At 41.0% G+C, this 17595-nt stretch overlaps 1 protein-coding gene across 3 annotated transcripts in view; it reads left to right on the top strand.

The window, feature by feature from the left end:
• Positions 1 to 17595, top strand: part of LOC124554887 (60 kDa SS-A/Ro ribonucleoprotein-like) — a 129432-nt gene that overhangs the window by 5739 nt on the left and 106098 nt on the right. The window lies entirely within an intron of this gene.

Below are 17595 nucleotides of genomic sequence, written 5' to 3'. Positions count from 1 at the left end.
CTACATCATCACTCTGCAATTCACAGTTAAGTAGCTGGCAGACGGTTCATCAAACTACCTTCAGGCCTTCGTACCTTTCTGCTCTTGAACACCATGCAGGGAAAAGAGGAAAACAATTAAATCTTTCCTTGCGAACTCTGGTTTTTCTTATTTTATTATGATGATCATTTCTCCATATGTAAGTGTGCACCAATAAAATATTTTTACACTTTGAAGAGAAAGTTTGTCAGCAGCAAAAAATGCATTTGTTTTAATGATTGCCACCCCAATTCGCATATAATATCCAGAGCACTCTCAACCCTATTTTGTCATAATACAAAATTAGCTGCCCTTCTTTGAACGTTTTCGATGTCCTCCATCAGTCCTATCTGATGTGGATCCCACATCCCACAACAATACTCCAGAAGGACGGGCAAGTGTAGTGTAGGCAGTCTCTTTAGTAGACCTGTTGCATTTTCAAAATGTTTTGCCAATAAATCACAGCCTTTGATTTGCTTTCCCCACAACGTTATCTGTATAATTATTCCAATTGAAATTTTTCATAATCGTAATCCGTAAGTATTTAGTTGAGCTTACAGCCTACAGATTTGTGCAATTTATCATGTAACTGAAACTTAGCGGATTCCTTTTTGTACTCATGTGGATGATTTCACACTTTTTGTTACTACAGATTTCACATCACCACCAAGTGCTACTCTTAGATAATTAAATAATCTGACAAGCTTTCATAATTTGCCATTAATATTTAATCATATATTAGTGGTTTCCCTGTCTTGTTTATGTGCACAATCCTACAGTCATCCACATTTAGAAAGGGCTGTCATTTAATGCACCAACTGGAAATACTGCCAGTCATTCTGTATTCTATTAGTATCATCCAGCAATGACACTTTTGCAGTGAGCAGAATTATCAGTGAACAGTTGCTATCTTAATCTTATCCAGTTATTTATTTTACTGTGCCAGTACTTGTACTGATAATGTAAACAGTTCTGTTATGCGCTCCCTCTCCCTCCCTCTCCCCCTCCCTCCCTCTCCCCCTCCCTCCCCCTCTCCCTCCCTCCCTGTCCCTCTCCCCCTCCCATCCCCTCCCCCTCTCCCCCACCCAGTACATTATCATCTTTCGAAGTAGACCATTATGCTGAAACCTCTTGAATGTGTTTACAAGTATAAAAGTGTCATTAAAGCACATTACTGGTGGTGAAGGGTGAAGGGTGAAGACCTGTAAGGGGAAATGGAAAGTGGAATATGCAAATACGTAACATTTTTCAATATGGCACTAAATAACATTACTCAAATATGTATTATTTAAAGAGGAAACATTTTATGCATGACCCAGATATAAGAGGAAAGAAATGTATACAATGTTCCTCTTCAAATAGTGTGTATATGAATAATGTTGTGTAGTTGCTTGTTGTATTTTAATATTGTCATGTATTTGCATATTGCTCAATTAACTTTTCATTTCACCATCCTTCTCTTCCCCACATCCCTCTCCCACCTCCCTCCCAGTAATATGCTCTGCCCCCAACTCATTCAACATCTGTCCCTTTCCATGCCCTCGCCTTGTAATATGCTTTAATGACACTGTTATACTTGTGAATATATTGAAGAGGTTTCAGCATAATGGTCTACTTTGAAAGATAATAATGTACTGCGGGGGAGGGGGGGAGAGAGAGAGAGAGAGAGAGAGAGAGAACACTCTTGTCACTCCTGTTACAATGTAGTTTTAATGTCATTATGTTTGTTATATGAAGCTAGTGAAAATGTACCACTGGAGCAACATTTCCTACTCCCTCCCCCCTTTCCTTCTTTGTTCTCCTCCCTATCCCTTCATGCTGCCCTTCCATCCAGTTCCTCAGTTTTCCGCCCCTCCACAACCCCTGCCTGTTTCCCTTTACACCCCCCCCCCCCCCCTTCAAGTAATTCAACATGTCTCCAACTGCCCCCTAGCCTGCCCTTGACCACCTCCCCACCCCGACAGCCACTCCCCCTTGTTCCTATCCATCCCCTGTCCACTCTTGACACATTAGAAAAATTACTGTTTTGTGATAGCTTTTTGTTTTTGATATGACCAATCTGTGGCCTCAGTAGATTGAAGCTCGCTTGCTTTGTTTGGAAAACTGCAACTAAAAAATTGTAATGTCTTTCTTTATAATGGTAGCCTTTGCATTGCTTTCTCGCTGGAAGGAATATTTGAACATTGTGCCTAGCTGTGCAATGTGCTGTATGATCTTTGTATATGTCCCACGACTGGTTTTGACTCTCAACATATTCTGTGTTTTATTTTTTCATTGACAATATGATACTTGATTAGAAGAAGGGATCGGTTGGTGGGACATGTTCTGAGGCATCAAGGGATCCCTAATTTAGTATTGGAGGGCAGCGTGGAGGGTAAAAATAGTAGAGGGAGACCAAGAGATTAATACACTAAGCAGATTCAGAAGGATGTAGGCTGGAGTACGTATTGGGAGATGAAGCAGCTTGCACAGGATGGAGTATCAAGGAGAGCTGCATCAAACCAGTCTCAGGACTGAAGACCACAACAACATGATACTTATTGTAAACGAAAAATCCAGATGTAATGTTGTAGGGATATTTACATTGTTTTGTGTATTATAAAAGCTATGTCTTGGTTTGTCTTGATCTTTGACATCATCACCATCTGCCACCAAGCTGATATAATACGCTCCTAGAGTCTGTTGTCTTCAGTCTGGCATTCAAAGTTTCCAAAAAACATTTTTTGCAACTACACATAATGGCAGTTAAAGACGGAATTGTACATTTTTCTTTTATTGCTACGGGAGCTCCAATGTTAGGCGGGTGATGGAGCCCCTTAGGGATATGGCAGCTAAGGACGGGAAGAAAGCCAATGTGCACTCCGTGTGCATACTGGGGAGAGTAATCCAAGATGTGGAAAGGGTCCTTCCGGATGCCATGAAGGGTACAGGATGCAGCTAACTGCAGGTGGTGGCTCATGTCGGCACTAATGACGTGTGTCGCTATGGATCGGAAGAGATTCTCTCTGGTTTCCGGCGGCTATCTGAATTGGTGAAGACTGCCAGTCTTGCTAGCAAGATAAAGGCAGAGCTCGCCATCTGCAGCATCGTCAACAGGACCGATTCTGGACCTTTGGTACAGAGCCGAGTGGAGGGTCTTAATCGGGGCTCAGACGGTTCTGCGACCGTGTAGGCTGCAGATTCCTTGACTTGCACCATAGGGTGGTGGTGTTTCGGGTTCTGCTAAATAGGTCAGGTGTCTACTACTCACAGTAGGTGGCTACCCAGGTAGCAGTGGCTGTATGACGTGGACTGGGTGATTTTTTTTTTTTTTTTTTTTTTTTTTTTTTTTTTTTTTTTTAGCTTAGACAGTCTCGGGAAAGATCAAAAAGGGCTCCAGTCTCAAAGGGTATAGGGCAAAGAAACGACGAGAATCGACCAAGCAGTAGTCGGTATTGTAGTTGTAAATTGTTGTAGCTGTGTTGGAAAAGTACCAGAGCTTCAAGTGCTTATAAAAATCACTGGCGCTGAAACCGTTATAGGAACAGAAAGCTGGCTAAAGCCAGAGATAAATTCTGCTGAAATTTTACAGAGGCGGAAACTGTGTTCCGAAAGGATAGATTAAATAAAGTAGGTGGTGGTGTGTTTGTGTCTATTGGTAGTGTTTATCTTGTAGTGAAGTTGAAATAGGTAGTTCCTGCGAATTACTATGGGTAGAGGTTATACTCAACAGCTGTAGCAAAATAATAATTGGCTCCTTCTACCGACCCCCTGACTCAGATGATATAATAGCTGAACGGTTCAAAGAAACCTTGAATCTCATTACAAATAAGTACCCCACTCATAGAGTTATAATTGGTGGAGACTTCAATCTATCCTCAATTTGTTAGCGAAAATACATGTTCAAAGCCGGTGGTAGACAGAAAACATCTTCCGAAATTGTACTAAATGATTTCTCTGAGAATTACTTTGAGCAGTTAGTTCTTGAGCCCACACAAATTGTAAATTGTTGCGAAAACGCATTTGACCTCTTAGCCACAAATAATCCTGATCTAATAGAGATTGTCATGATGGATACAGGGATTAGTGAACATAAGGTCATTGTAGTGAGGCTCAAAATCGTATCAACCAAAACCACTAAAAATAAATGCAGAATATATCTATTTAAAACAGCAGATAAAAATTTGCTTGATGCCTTCCTAAGAGAGTGTCTCCATTCCTTCCAAGCTAATTATGTAAGTGTGGACCAGATATGGCTCAAATTCAAAGATACAGTATCGACAGCAATAGATAGATTCATACCACATAAGTTAATGAGAGATGGGACTGGTCCACCATGGTACACAAAACACGTTGGAAGCAACGAAAAAAGCATGCCAAATTCAGAAGAATGCAAAATCCCCAAGTCTGGCTATTTCACGGAAGCTCAAAAGTTAGTGCGGACATCAAGATGCTTTTAAGTTTCCACAATGAAACATTGTCTCAAAATATGGTAGAAAACCCAAAGAAATTCTGGTTGTATGTAAAGTACACTAGTGGCAAAAAAACAGTCAATACCATCATTGCGCAATAGCGATGGAAATATTACTGATGATGGTGCCACTAAAGTGGAGTTACTAAATACAGTTTTCCGCAATTCCTTCACGAAAGAAGACAAAGTAAATGTTCCAGAATTCAAAACCAGAACAGCTGTTAACATGAGTGACATAACATCTTAGGTGTTGGGAAACAACTCAAATCACTTAATAAAGGCAAGTCTTCCGGTACAGATGGTATACCAAACTGGTTCCTTTCAGAGTATTCAGACACAATAGCGCCTTTCTTAGCAATCATATACAACCGCTCACTTGACGAAAGGTCTGTTCCTAAAGACTGGAAAGTAGCACAGGTCACATCAATATTCATGAAAGGAAATAGGAGTAACCCATTGAATTACAGACCCATATCACTGACCTCAACTTGCAGTAGGATTTTGGAGCATATACTGTACTCCTTTTTCCCACGCGCCATTCGAGAGTGGGATGGCAGAGAAGTGGTATGAAAATGCTTCGATGACCCCTCTGCCAGGCACTTAAGTGTGAATTGCAGAGTAATTATGTAGATGTAGACTTGTATGAGCTTTCCTGAGCGTATTGTAAGTACTTGTACTTATTACATACTTTCGTTCCTGATGTTACGTTTGCCTTTTAATTATTATTTATTACCATTTCTAATTTGTGTTTTGTGTAAACTATGCCACAGTTGTCATCTGATGATGAGGATGATGATGATGGCTCAAAACAGATCACAAATAAAGTTCTTAGTGGTCAAGGATTTCCGTGGAATTGCTACATGCCATTTAACATATTAACTCGTTGGTAAAATAATCAGACGTTCGAGCTGTTGTATACATGGGAGTACAATTCTTTAAAGAAACAGGTTTTACTGATCATGATCTACACTCCTGGAAATGGAAAAAAGAACACATTGACACCGGTGTGTCAGACCCACCATACTTGCTCCGGATACTGCGAGAGAGCTGTACAAGCAATGATCACACGCACGGCACAGCCTACACACCAGGAACCGCGATGTTGGCCGTCGAATGGCGCTAGCTGCGCAGCATTTGTGCACCGCCGCCGTCAGTGTCAGCCAGTTTGCCGTGGCATACGGAGCTCCATCGCAGTCTTTAACACTGGTAGCATGCCGCGACAGCGTGGACGTGAACCGTATGTGCAGTTGACGGACTTTGAGCGAGGGCGTATAGTGGGCATGCGGGAGGCCGGGTGGACGTACCGCCGAATTGCTCAACACGTGGGGCGTGAGGTCTCCACAGTACAGCGATGTTGTCGCCAGTGGTCGGCGGAAGATGCACGTGTCCGTCGACCTGGGACCGGACCGCAGCGACGCACGGATGCACGCCAAGACCGTAGGATCCTACGCAGTGCCGTAGGGGACCGCACCGCCACTTCCCAGCAAATTAGGGACACTGTTGCTCCTGGGGTATCGGCGAGGACCATTCGCAACCGTCTCCATGAAGCTGGGCTACGGTCCCGCACACCGTTAGGCCGTCTTCCGCTCACGCCCCAACATCGTGCAGCCCGCCTCCAGTGGTGTCGCGACAGGCGTGAATGGAGGGACGAATGGAGACGTGTCGTCTTCAGCGGTGAGAGTCGCTTCTGCCTTGGTGCCAATGATGGTCGTATGCGTGTTTGGCGCCGTGCAGGTGAGCGCCACAATCAGGACTGCATACGACCGAGGCACACAGGGCCAACACCCGGCATCATGGTGTGGGGAGCGATCTCCTACACTGGCCGTACACCACTGGTGATCGTCGAGGGGACACTGAATAGTGCACGGTACATCCAAACCGTCATCGAACCCATCGTTCTACCATTCCTAGACCGGCAAGGGAACTTGCTGTTCCAACAGGACAATGCACGTCCGCATGTATCCCGTGCCACCCAACGTGCTCTAGAAGGTGTAAGTCAACTACCCTGGCCAGCAAGATCTCCGGATCTGTCCCCCATTGAGCATGTTTGGGACTGGATGAAGCGTCGTCTCACGCGGTCTGCACGTCCAGCACAAACGCTGGTCCAACTGAGGTGCCAGGTGGAAATGGCATGGCAGTCCGTTCCACAGGACTACATCCAGCATCTCTACGATCGTCTCCATGGGAGAATAGCAACCTGCATTGCTGCGAAAGGTGGATATACACTGTACTAGTGCCGACATTGTGCATGCTCTGTTGCCTGTGTCTATGTGCCTGTGGTTCTGTCAGTGTGATCATGTGATGTATCTGACCGTAGGAATGTGTCAATAAAGTTTCCCCTTCCTGGGACGATGAATTCACGGTGTTCTTATTTCAATTTCCAGGAGTGTATTATGGAACCAGTCACATATGCATGCAGATCCTCTGTATGATTGTATTTCAGTTACTAGGCAAATGCCTTTCTGGAATCTAGGAAGACAGAATCTACCATTTGCAATATATCGTGTATGGAAAAAGAAAGCATTGTTTCACACAAGTTGTTTTTCTAGAAACTGCGTATTCTTTCAGAGACGCTTCTTTGATTGAGGGTTGTCATTATGTTAGAGATTTTATGCCGTGGGATTCTGCAATAGACAGATGATGATGATTTTGTTGTCTGTAATAGCACACTTCAACTCTTTGACACTTTGTCTACAGAAGGGAGCTTCGGCCTGTACAATAGTAAATTCATATGGTGACATGTACTATTGGGAGTTTGTTGGATGATATCCACTAAAATGCTCTGTAGATGGCTATTTATAGCTGAAATCTGTATATTCAAGAAGAATAAAAGAACCAATGTGATTGCGACTGATTTCTGTATTCATATCCTTCCTTATTTATGGAGGGTGCTAATTCTGCAGCATAATCAAAAGAAATCTACAAGCCTTATTAGCTTTTTGTAGTCTGAATATTTTTTTAAGTACATGAATGCTTGTTTCTATATCTCTCATTTATGAGTTTATGGTCCAGTAAAACACTGTTTTTGTAATAGTATCCTGTTGTGTGAATGAATTTTTAATGTAAAATTTAATATTTTACGTTCTGTCTGTTGTCATTAGTCTTTCTTCCCAGGCGCTAGATTTATTTCTGTTGTTATGCCTCTCACATGTGGTAGTGCAGTACATTTATTGAGCAATTCTAAATTTAATTATGATTTGGATTTCACATTCAATTGTAGCCAGTGCAAAGATCAGAGAAATGCATGTGCTTACCTTTCTGACAATCTTTTTTCTAGAGTAGTCTTGTAATGTACCAGCCAATCATTGGTTTATTGACACGTTTTCTTCAGTGTGGTATTGGTTTGTTTTAAACAGTGTCAAGAGGCTAGTCAGTCATCTCCAGTATGAGCTTCATAATGATTTGCAAGCTGACATCTTTATATCACAGTTAGATACGAAGTATAATATTGATTTTGGGGAAAACTCTACTAACATATTGTGCATTCTGGAGCTACAGGGGGGGGGGGGGGGGGGGAAGATTATGGAGGTATATGATGCACAGTCAAAGGAACCACACTCCTAATTATTGAAAAACTTACAACTATTGACAGACCTCGCACCACCCCAGAATGTGGTGATGAAAAGCTGCAATAAATTAAAAGGCAAGAGAATTTTAAACGTGAAACAAAGTTCATTGAAAATAAAACACTACACAACACCTTGCTTCATAGTTAGTTATTTGTATATTCCAGGGATCATAATTGCAACCCATTACTATGATATGGAAAGAGTTCATTTTACATATTCTCAGTGGTAAATATGACGAAATGCTGACAATTTGCACGATTTGTTAAGGTTTTCTAATCTTTTAATATTTTTTGCATGCATACAGTGCCATATCTGTATTAAATGACCTTAAAAAGCATTTGCAGGCTTTCTCTCTCTCTCTCTCTCTCTCTCTCTCTCTCTCTCTCTCTCTCCCTCTCTCCCTCTCACACACACACACACACACACACACACACACACACACACACACACGCACACACACACTCTCTCTCTCTCTCTCTCTAACACTAATGTTAAAGTACTGGTGCTTCTCGTTTGCTGTAGTTTTATGCCAAAGAAGCTCTAATCAAGCTCAGTAAAGATTGGCCTTGTACACCACAGAACTTTACTAGGCTCGGTGTTGTTGGATGTGGTATACTCTTACTTACTTCCAACTTTTGAACTGACCTACCCGACCAGTTATGTAGGGTCTCTGTCGTAAAAGTTGGTAGGTGCATTTCCTCTGGTGTTTCAGTAGGTATTTGTGATGTAATTTGTGCGATGTGTAGCTGGAGTCAGTCCAAACAAATACTGCTCATCACATTTTTCATGCAACGGAAAGCGTCGGTTCATTTACTGTTCCAAAGAAAATTATTTTCAAAGCAAAATTTTACACGCCTACTCAATTGGAAAGTCTCAAATTAGTCCAGTGCTATATTTGTGTTAGCGACGTGTATGAACAGCGACAGTAACCTTAAGTAAGAATAACCAGTTCTTCAGCAGTGAGTGAGCAGTGCTGCTGCATGGTGAGAAGTCAGGGCAGTGCTGTTGCTGCTGGGGTGCTGATTATTGTGTGTTTTACTGTCACTGTACATACATATTGATAACATGAATATCACACTAGACTAATTTGAGGCTGATCTGTTGAATAGGCACCTCAAATTCCACTTTAAAAATAGTTTTGTTCATAACTGGAAACAAATTGACACTGTGTCGACACTGTTCATCTCATGAGAGATGTGGTGAGCAATATTTGTTTTGGCTAACTCCAGCTACACGCTGCCAAAACACCAGAGAAAATGAGCCTGACAATTCTTGGTGGAGAGATCCTGTATACCTGGTCGAGATAATCACCTTCTTTCATATTCCATATCACAATATAAAGTATATAGTTCTCTTTTCTGGTGTTGCTCATGACTTGGTGCAAGCCTTTCAGGTGACACCACGCACTTATCTTGTCAGGTGTCTTAACTTTAACTGTACCCTGCATGTAATTTACGTAAGCTACAAAGATGAAGGCATTAAATTTTAGATGATATTACAAAGTTGGAACCAAATTTGAGTCCAAATCTGAAGGCTGGGTCACAGTGAAGTTCAACACTTAGAACCAAAAGTATGTATATTATTGACAAATATACAGCTGGAACAGAACTGATCTTGTATGCAAAGAATGCAGTTATTTATACAAGCACTAAATGGATGATAGTATTTATACAACCATCGAATGTTGGTGATATACAAACATTACAAATGTTAGAAATTTCAAGAATCCTCCAGAAATAATAAATATGAAATAGTGACTAATTGCTGGTGATCAGGTTTGAACTGACATACAGCACACCAGTCAGCGATGCTAACCACTGCACCCCACTACCCTGCACGAGAGCTCACTGCATTGCTCCCTCTACTGGAGAAACAGCGACCCACTGTTTCAGAAGTTCTCTTTGGAGCCAACTACATCACCCTGAATTTAGATATTGTCAGTGGTCCTCTGTTTGGTAACACTGGTGGATCCCTGTATTCCGGTTTTGCGGTTATATCGTCTTAAATATGATGAGCGTCAAAAGTAGCCTCTCCTGGCAAAGCTTCACATCTGTCAAGTAGGTATTCAGTTTACTTGAACCTCCCATTGTTGATGTGTGATGTGTGCCTCTGGGCTGTAGCAGGGTCATGGACATTAGCTAGACCCAGGGTGCTCCACGCTGCCTTCTGTGACATCACTGGTGCCCGCTTCAATGGCATTTATGGTAATTCTTTTGTTGCACACCCACCATGCCTGCTTCAGCCTTCTGATGACCAGACCCCAAGCCGTGCTTAGCTGTAGGCCATCACCATTGTTGAGGGTGTTGTCACAAATTTTTATCTTGAGCATTTGTTTGAGCAGTGCCAGAAACTACTAGTCCATGTGATAATTGATATCTCTTCAAATGCAATAAGATGTCTGATTTCTAGAGCATGGTCCGCTACCACTGATTTCTCAGGGTCCTGAAGATAAAAGCTTCTCATGTTCTACACAGTGCTGTTCTATAATATGCGCAGTCTGTCCAACATAAAACTGTTGGCACCCATATGGTATTTTTATACTCCTGACATTCTGAGGCCTACATTCTCTTTCACAGGCCTCATAAGTTGTTGAATTTTTGTTGTAGTCCTGAATACAGAATTGATTTTATGCATCTTTAAGAGCCGGCTAATCTTTCCTGTTACTGAGCCATAGAAAAGCAAAAACACAAGCGTCTGAGTCCTTCTTGGGGTCCTTCTGTTTCTGTGTTTTCAGAGAGATGGCTTATGAAACCTGGTGGTTACCGTAGCCGTTTTCCTGGAATACTTTCCGTAAGTGGCTCAGTTCTGTCAGCAGGTTTTCAGCATCTGAGATGGGTTCTGCTTGATGTACCAAGGTCCTTAGAACAGAAACTTTCCGCAACTGTTGGTGATAGCTGTTAACGTGCAGATATCACTTTGTGTGGGTGGGTTTCTGGTGAACACTGTGACTGAGATGCCTATTTGCTTTACATCAGATGAGGTGGTCAAGGAAAGGAAAGGCGCCACCAGTCTCTACCTCCATCATAAACTTAATGTTGTTATGGATACTGTTGATGGCGTCCAAGAATTCTCCCAGTTTTTTCACATCCATGAGACCAGACGATGTGCATGTCATCGACATAACAATAAAAGTAGGCTTTGCAGGAGCCATGACCAGGGCGATATCCTCAAAGTGCTCCATAAACAGGTTGGCCGTAACTGGAGCTATTGGGCTCCCAATTACGACACCATCTGTCTGATTCATCGTTCATTGTCTGGCATCATGGGCACGAAAAACTGGGAGAATTCTTGGGTCACATCAACAATATCCATAACAACATTAAGTTCACCGTGGAAGTAGAGACCGACGGTGCCTTGCTTTTCCTTAATGTCCTTATACGCCATAAAGCAAAAGGGTTTCTGAGCCACAGTGTTAACCAGAAACCAGCTGCATAAACCAATATCTACATGCTAACAGCTATCACCATCCATCACAGAAAGGTTCTGTTCTGAGGACCTTGGTGCATTGAATAGAAGCTGTGTCAGATGCTGAAAACCTGTCAAAGGAATTGAGTCACTTAGGGAAAGTATTCAAGAAAAATGGCTACGACAACTGCCAGGTTTTGCAAGCCATCTTTCTGAAAGCACGGAAGCAGAAGGACCTAGAGGAGGACTCAAATGAGCTTATGTTTTTGCCTTTCTATGGCTTGGTAACAAGAAAGATTAGTTAGCTCCTAAAGAGGAATAAAATCAATTCTGTCTTCAGGGCTCCAACAAAAATTCGACAACTCATGAGGCATGTGAAAACGATGCAGCCCTCAGAGTATGTATGAAATTCACATGGGTGTTGGCAGTTTTATGTTGGACAGACCGTGCATATTATTAAACAACACTGTGTAGAACACGAGATGTTTTCACCTTCAGCACCTTCAGTACCCTGAGAAATCAGCGGTAACGGAGCATGCTCTAGAAAACGGACATCTTGTTGTATTTGAAGAGATATCAGTTATTACATGGACTAGTTGTTTCTGGGACTGCGTAATTAAAGAAGTGCTTGACATAAAAATTTATGACAACACCCTCAATAATAACTATGGCCTACAGCTTAGTGCAGCTTGGGACCTGGCCATCGGAAAGTTGCAGCAGGTGTGGTGGGCGCACAACAAAAACATTACCCTATATGGCATTGGAGCGGGCACCAGTGACATCATAGAAGGCAGTGTGGCTACATAAGGACAGTAGCAGCAACCAAAAAACAGTATCCACTTGACAATGGCTGAGGAGTACTCAGCCAGAAACTCATGCATTTTAAACTACTTGATGTGGCTGGAAGCTTGAGAGACTTTTATCAGCACATCTTCCGCAAAACTGTGCATTCAACAATTATTTTTTATTTCCTATTTGTCATTTCTGGAAGGTTCTTGAAATGTCTTAAATTTGTATATCTGGAATATTCAGTGCTTGTATGAATACAAGCACTACATCATTCCTAAGGTCTGTATAGTCAGGAAACTGATGGATTCCAGAAGAGGAGTAAGTGAGCTGCATATCAGGCATCAAAGAGTATTTTCCAGGATCCAACAAAATGTCTGAAAGGATTCGACGCAGTTGCCAAGTACAGCAGTTGGGATAAGACAGTGTGTTTGGCAGCACAGACCAGTAATGCTTAGAGAATAACAAAGAGCAGCTCAGGCAAATTCAAGGCCGAATTGGAGAAAACATTTACTGGCAATCAACAGCAAGTCCACTTAGCACAAGAGCAAGTGAAGAACACAGCCCAATGTCATGGTAAAATTTCATAGTTATACATACAGAATGTTTTGACTCTTTACAACATTGTGAATCCGAATATTACAAAAGCTATCAGAACCTCACATTTAATTAAGAATTGTAGAAGACATGTAAAGGGTGTCATAATAACAGAAGAGTTCATTAAGTGGTGCGGACGCATTGAGAAAATAAACCAGAAATGAGTCAGATGAAGGAGTTATAATTGACTCTCAAAAGTGGTACCTACGGCAGTTGTGGAAGACCGCCATGGCCACACTTCTCTCATGCGCCATATAATAAGAGAAGAGATACAGCAGATATGGGAATGAGAATTGTTGGACCAAATACAGAAGAGACATCAACCATGAATGTCAGCAGGTAGTGCAGATTGTTGAAGAGAGGGTCTGTTGATCTTTGGTGCCAAACTCTACCACCAGTGCAATGCATAGTGAAGAATGTACAGTCAGTTCCACAAGAAGGTGTATGCCGTTATGTGTATGAAATAAAAAACACTATTATAAATATATGTTTACATGAAAATATATGTTATTACTAATTACACAGTTACCTAATAGTTAATCCAGTTACCATGATTATCAATTATAACTTGACACCTTAGCCCTCTCTCCAGTAAATCATCCCTGTTTCGAACCTCTAAATATCATTTGACCCACTTCGCAATGAGTGTCTTTGAATTTCTAAGAACTTTAGCAGCAGCTCCATATGAAAGCTTTGATCCCTTTGGATGATTTACAAGAAACACTGCCTCGTGATGCTTCAGATATTTTGCACTCATTTTAAACTGCAATCGACAAAACAAAACATTCAACTCTCACACTGTTTATCTATACACTGTGCAAAATCGCATTGATTACAGACCCGAGACCACTACCAGAGGTATCACTGTGAATGTTACATTTAAAATATGACGTACACTTCCTTGTGGAACTGACTGTATGTGGCCAACACAGACTTACACCACTACTGTCAAACAACCACCCGTCATCCAACCAATTTACGTACAAGGAGCTTTTCCATGGAGTAAAATCCCCTGCAGAAGAACAGACTTTGAAGTATAAAGTACAACAACATGCTAGTTTATTTTTACTGTGGATGCCTTGGACTCATTGTGTGCTGTTACAGTGAAAGATGGCTATTATGCTGCAATATGTCAACTATCACAATAGTCCTGTTCACTCCAGTGAACTGTAGATGATTATAGTAGACCTGTGGGATGGAGCTGATCGCAGTACCCTGGAGGAGGTCACTCCCAAAGACTGTTGTCATTCCCCGTCACCATGCAGAGGTACCAGCAGCATGTCTAGCCACCAAATTCAGTAAATCTAAGTGAAGCAACCAGCAATGGAGGTTAGGCCACCACAAATGAAAATCCTCCATAAACAACAGTTACCAAGGTGACAGGGAATCTCATCAACGGCCAACCACTCCTGGTGCTAATCGACCCACGGGCTTCATTTTGTGTAATATCAAATATTTATCATCACCAGCTAAAGAAGCCTGTTTCGAAATACAAAAGCGATTATGTTGAAGGTAGCGAATGGCAAATACGTTCAGCCAACAGGAACATATATTGCAAAAATAACTGTCAATGACGGAAGAAAGCCCTTCAGATTTGTCATTTTAACAGAATGTAGTCATGATATTATTATCTCATGCAACTTCTTGCAGGAATCTCAAGCAAGCATGGACTGTGGAAGATCAGAGTTCCAGACTTACAAAGCTATTCCAACAAACCAATGTAACAAAGTTTTTACTGGGTGATTGTTTGCCGTTGAAGATGTTGTTATCCCGCCGTCATTAACAAGACAAGTTTCAGTCATCAGTCATGATGCACAGTTAAATGGTGAAGCTTTCATCGATTTCAAAAAGCTACTCTGGCTCACAAAAGAAATCTATATTCCAGTAACAATTGTAGGCATTGTTGGTGGTTGGGTTTGAGCTGGCGACCTGCAGCACACCAGCCAGCGACACTAACCACCACACCACATTGTGTACACCAGAGCTCATGGCAATATAACATTTGGCTCCTTACAGTGAAATTAAGGCCACAGTGTCATAAACCCAATAATTCACCCTTGCCTTAGATTCATGTGTTGTACTTGGATATTATAGCAGTTACTGTTTGTTCTATAGAACTAAACAGACTTGGCAAACATAATGAAAAAGTAGTTTAGATTGTTCTCTTCTGAATCCTGAAAGTCCATTTTGATTGTAATGAATGGAAGTACTTTTAAGTTTCCACCTTTTGTAATTACAATTACACTTAAAGCGAAAGTTGCTGAGCCAAACAATTTGGACAATTGAGTAATCTAAAAGCAGCTGCTGTAAAGAGCTTAGTGTTGGATCCCTGCAAAAGAATGTATTTTACATGTTGTTATGCCGAATTAAGGTGCTTTCATGATTTGAATGCAATACTCACATTCATAAAAGTATTTATAGATTTAATTTGTTACGGAGGTCTAAGTGTAGAGGGAAATATGGAGAACAGTACAGCAGAAAGGATTTGGAAGAAGCTGTATGAAGGGTGTTAAAGGATGGCTGGTCAGTTTACAGACCCAGTAAATATTTTGGCATACTTTACAACACCATCAAGGATAGACTAAGAGTTTGTGCTGATCCTGCAGACTGTGCTGTCTTGAAAAAGGGTCACTCCTTTTTAACAAAGGAAGAGGAAACTAAATTGGTGAAGAATGCAATTGAAATGCAAGAACTGGGCTTCGAATTGTCGGCAAGTGATATGTGTTATTACACTCACAAATTAGCATCAAAGAGACCTCAAGGGAACCTATTTGGGGAAGAAAGACACAAGGCAGGATGGAATTGATGGAGTTCATTTGAGAAACTGTATTTCTTATGTTTACGTCAGCCAGAAAATCTATCATATCAGAGGGCCACAGCTTTGAATCGTTCTAATTTGAACAATTTTTATGATTTGCTAAGTTCTGTGTATGGGAAAACAGAGCTAGGGACAAAGCCAAAGCTAATTTGGAATCTAGATCAAACGGGATTTCCAATGGTGAATAAGCTGAGCTAAATTGTTTCACCGGAAAGAGCAGAACATTCCCACCAGCAGAGAACTACTGAAAAGGGGGAGACCACAACAGTTGTGATTGCTGCCAATGCTATAGAACAAACAGTGCCGCTTATGTTTATTTCCAAGGGGATTTGTGTCACTTGGAGCTTGAAGGAAAATGCTCCTCCATTGAGCCAGGCAGCAGTGTCAAAAAATGGCTGGATAAATTTGGAAATTTTCTTGGAGCTCTTGAAGCACTTCATTAACCACATTCCTCCCACTCATTTCTAGCCATGTCTCTCCAGAAGCTCTAAAATTCAGACAAGAAATTGGCATTATTTTTGTTACCTTTCCATCACATACCTCTCAGATTTTACAGCCACGTGATGTGCCCATGTTTGGTCCTCTAAAACTGGCTTGAAAAAGGAATGTGAGAGACTTTATGAAAACTTCTTGTTACAGGCTTACAAGGACAGACTTTTACCATATGTTCAAGAAGTCCATGGACGAAACTATAGCTCCAGCCACCATCAAGAGTGATTTTCCCAAAACTGGAATTTTTCCCATGAATAGAGATGCCATTCTGGATGTTGCTTTAAAGGTTTCCGAAGTTCAAGAGACCATTAATGATGTGCAAGTAGAGCTACCTGAAAGAACAGTAGATGGATGCATATCAGCAGAGGAAGAAGGAGCTGTTGATAATGTGCCATGTGAGATAGAAGCATCAACAGATCAAACTGAAAATATCCAGGAGGAAATTAACATGCCTCTTCCAAAATCCGTAAAATCATGGAAAAAGAGGAAACATGCAGCTGCTTCAACCAGAGTTATTGCTGATGAAGGCATGTTGGTTGCAACAGGCCTAAAGACTCCTGAAAAAAGGGAAGCAGACAGAGAAAAGTCCAAATAAAAGGGGAATTTTTCAGCAGAGAGGCAACAAGGAAAAGTGAGCACCTCAAAAACTAGAATGGGACAACAGCAAGCATGTGCACAAGTAGTGTCTTGTTCAAGACGATGTATGCCTGTACGGAGAAGATTAATAAGAAATGAAGGAAAGGATGGCAATATTTGTTCGTCATGTAGTGGAAATTACGAAGATGATGATGATGGCCAAGAGTGGATTTGTTGTTGAAGTGCGAGTGCTGGTTTCATCAGTCTTACCAAAGACTGAAAGAGTACAGTTCACATGCTGTTCATGCACTGAGGCTGATTCTGATTAACTAGAATCACATTTCAGATTTTAAGAACTAACTTCAATTACATTTCCGATTTTAAGGTTTTGTATGGCTGCAGTAATTAATTTTGTTAATTTTATTATTCACTTTTATGTTAAAGTATGTAATTAATTAACCACATTACCTTTGATTACATCACTTATAATAATTTGGTGATAGTGAATACAGTACATGTGAAGTATATGAAGTTTTTGTTTACGTTAAATGATGTTCTAATGATACAAAAGTAATTTTTTTTTTTTTTTTAGAATTATAACTGCTACTATGAAATTACTCAAGTGGTGTTGTAAAATCGCCTGAGTTCTTATTAATACAGTAAATTAGCACTATTTTCATAAAGCTTTTTTGTATCTGAAATTCAGCTTTCAATACTTAACATTTATACCAACGAATTATACTACTTTAACTTATCATTTGATACAAAAATTCAATTTTTAATATATTTCTTTTAAATACTAGAGACAAAAAACATTAATACTGTGAAATTAGCCGAGTTTGCCGTAATCTAAATATGGTATAGCTGAAAGTTAAGTGATACTA

The sequence above is a fragment of the Schistocerca americana genome, chromosome X (genome assembly GCF_021461395.2).
Source record: "Schistocerca americana isolate TAMUIC-IGC-003095 chromosome X, iqSchAmer2.1, whole genome shotgun sequence".
In the NCBI taxonomy this organism is placed as follows: Eukaryota; Metazoa; Arthropoda; class Insecta; order Orthoptera; family Acrididae; genus Schistocerca; species Schistocerca americana.
Note: the sequence above shows the minus strand (reverse complement) of the source record. Positions and strands in the feature narration are given on the sequence as shown.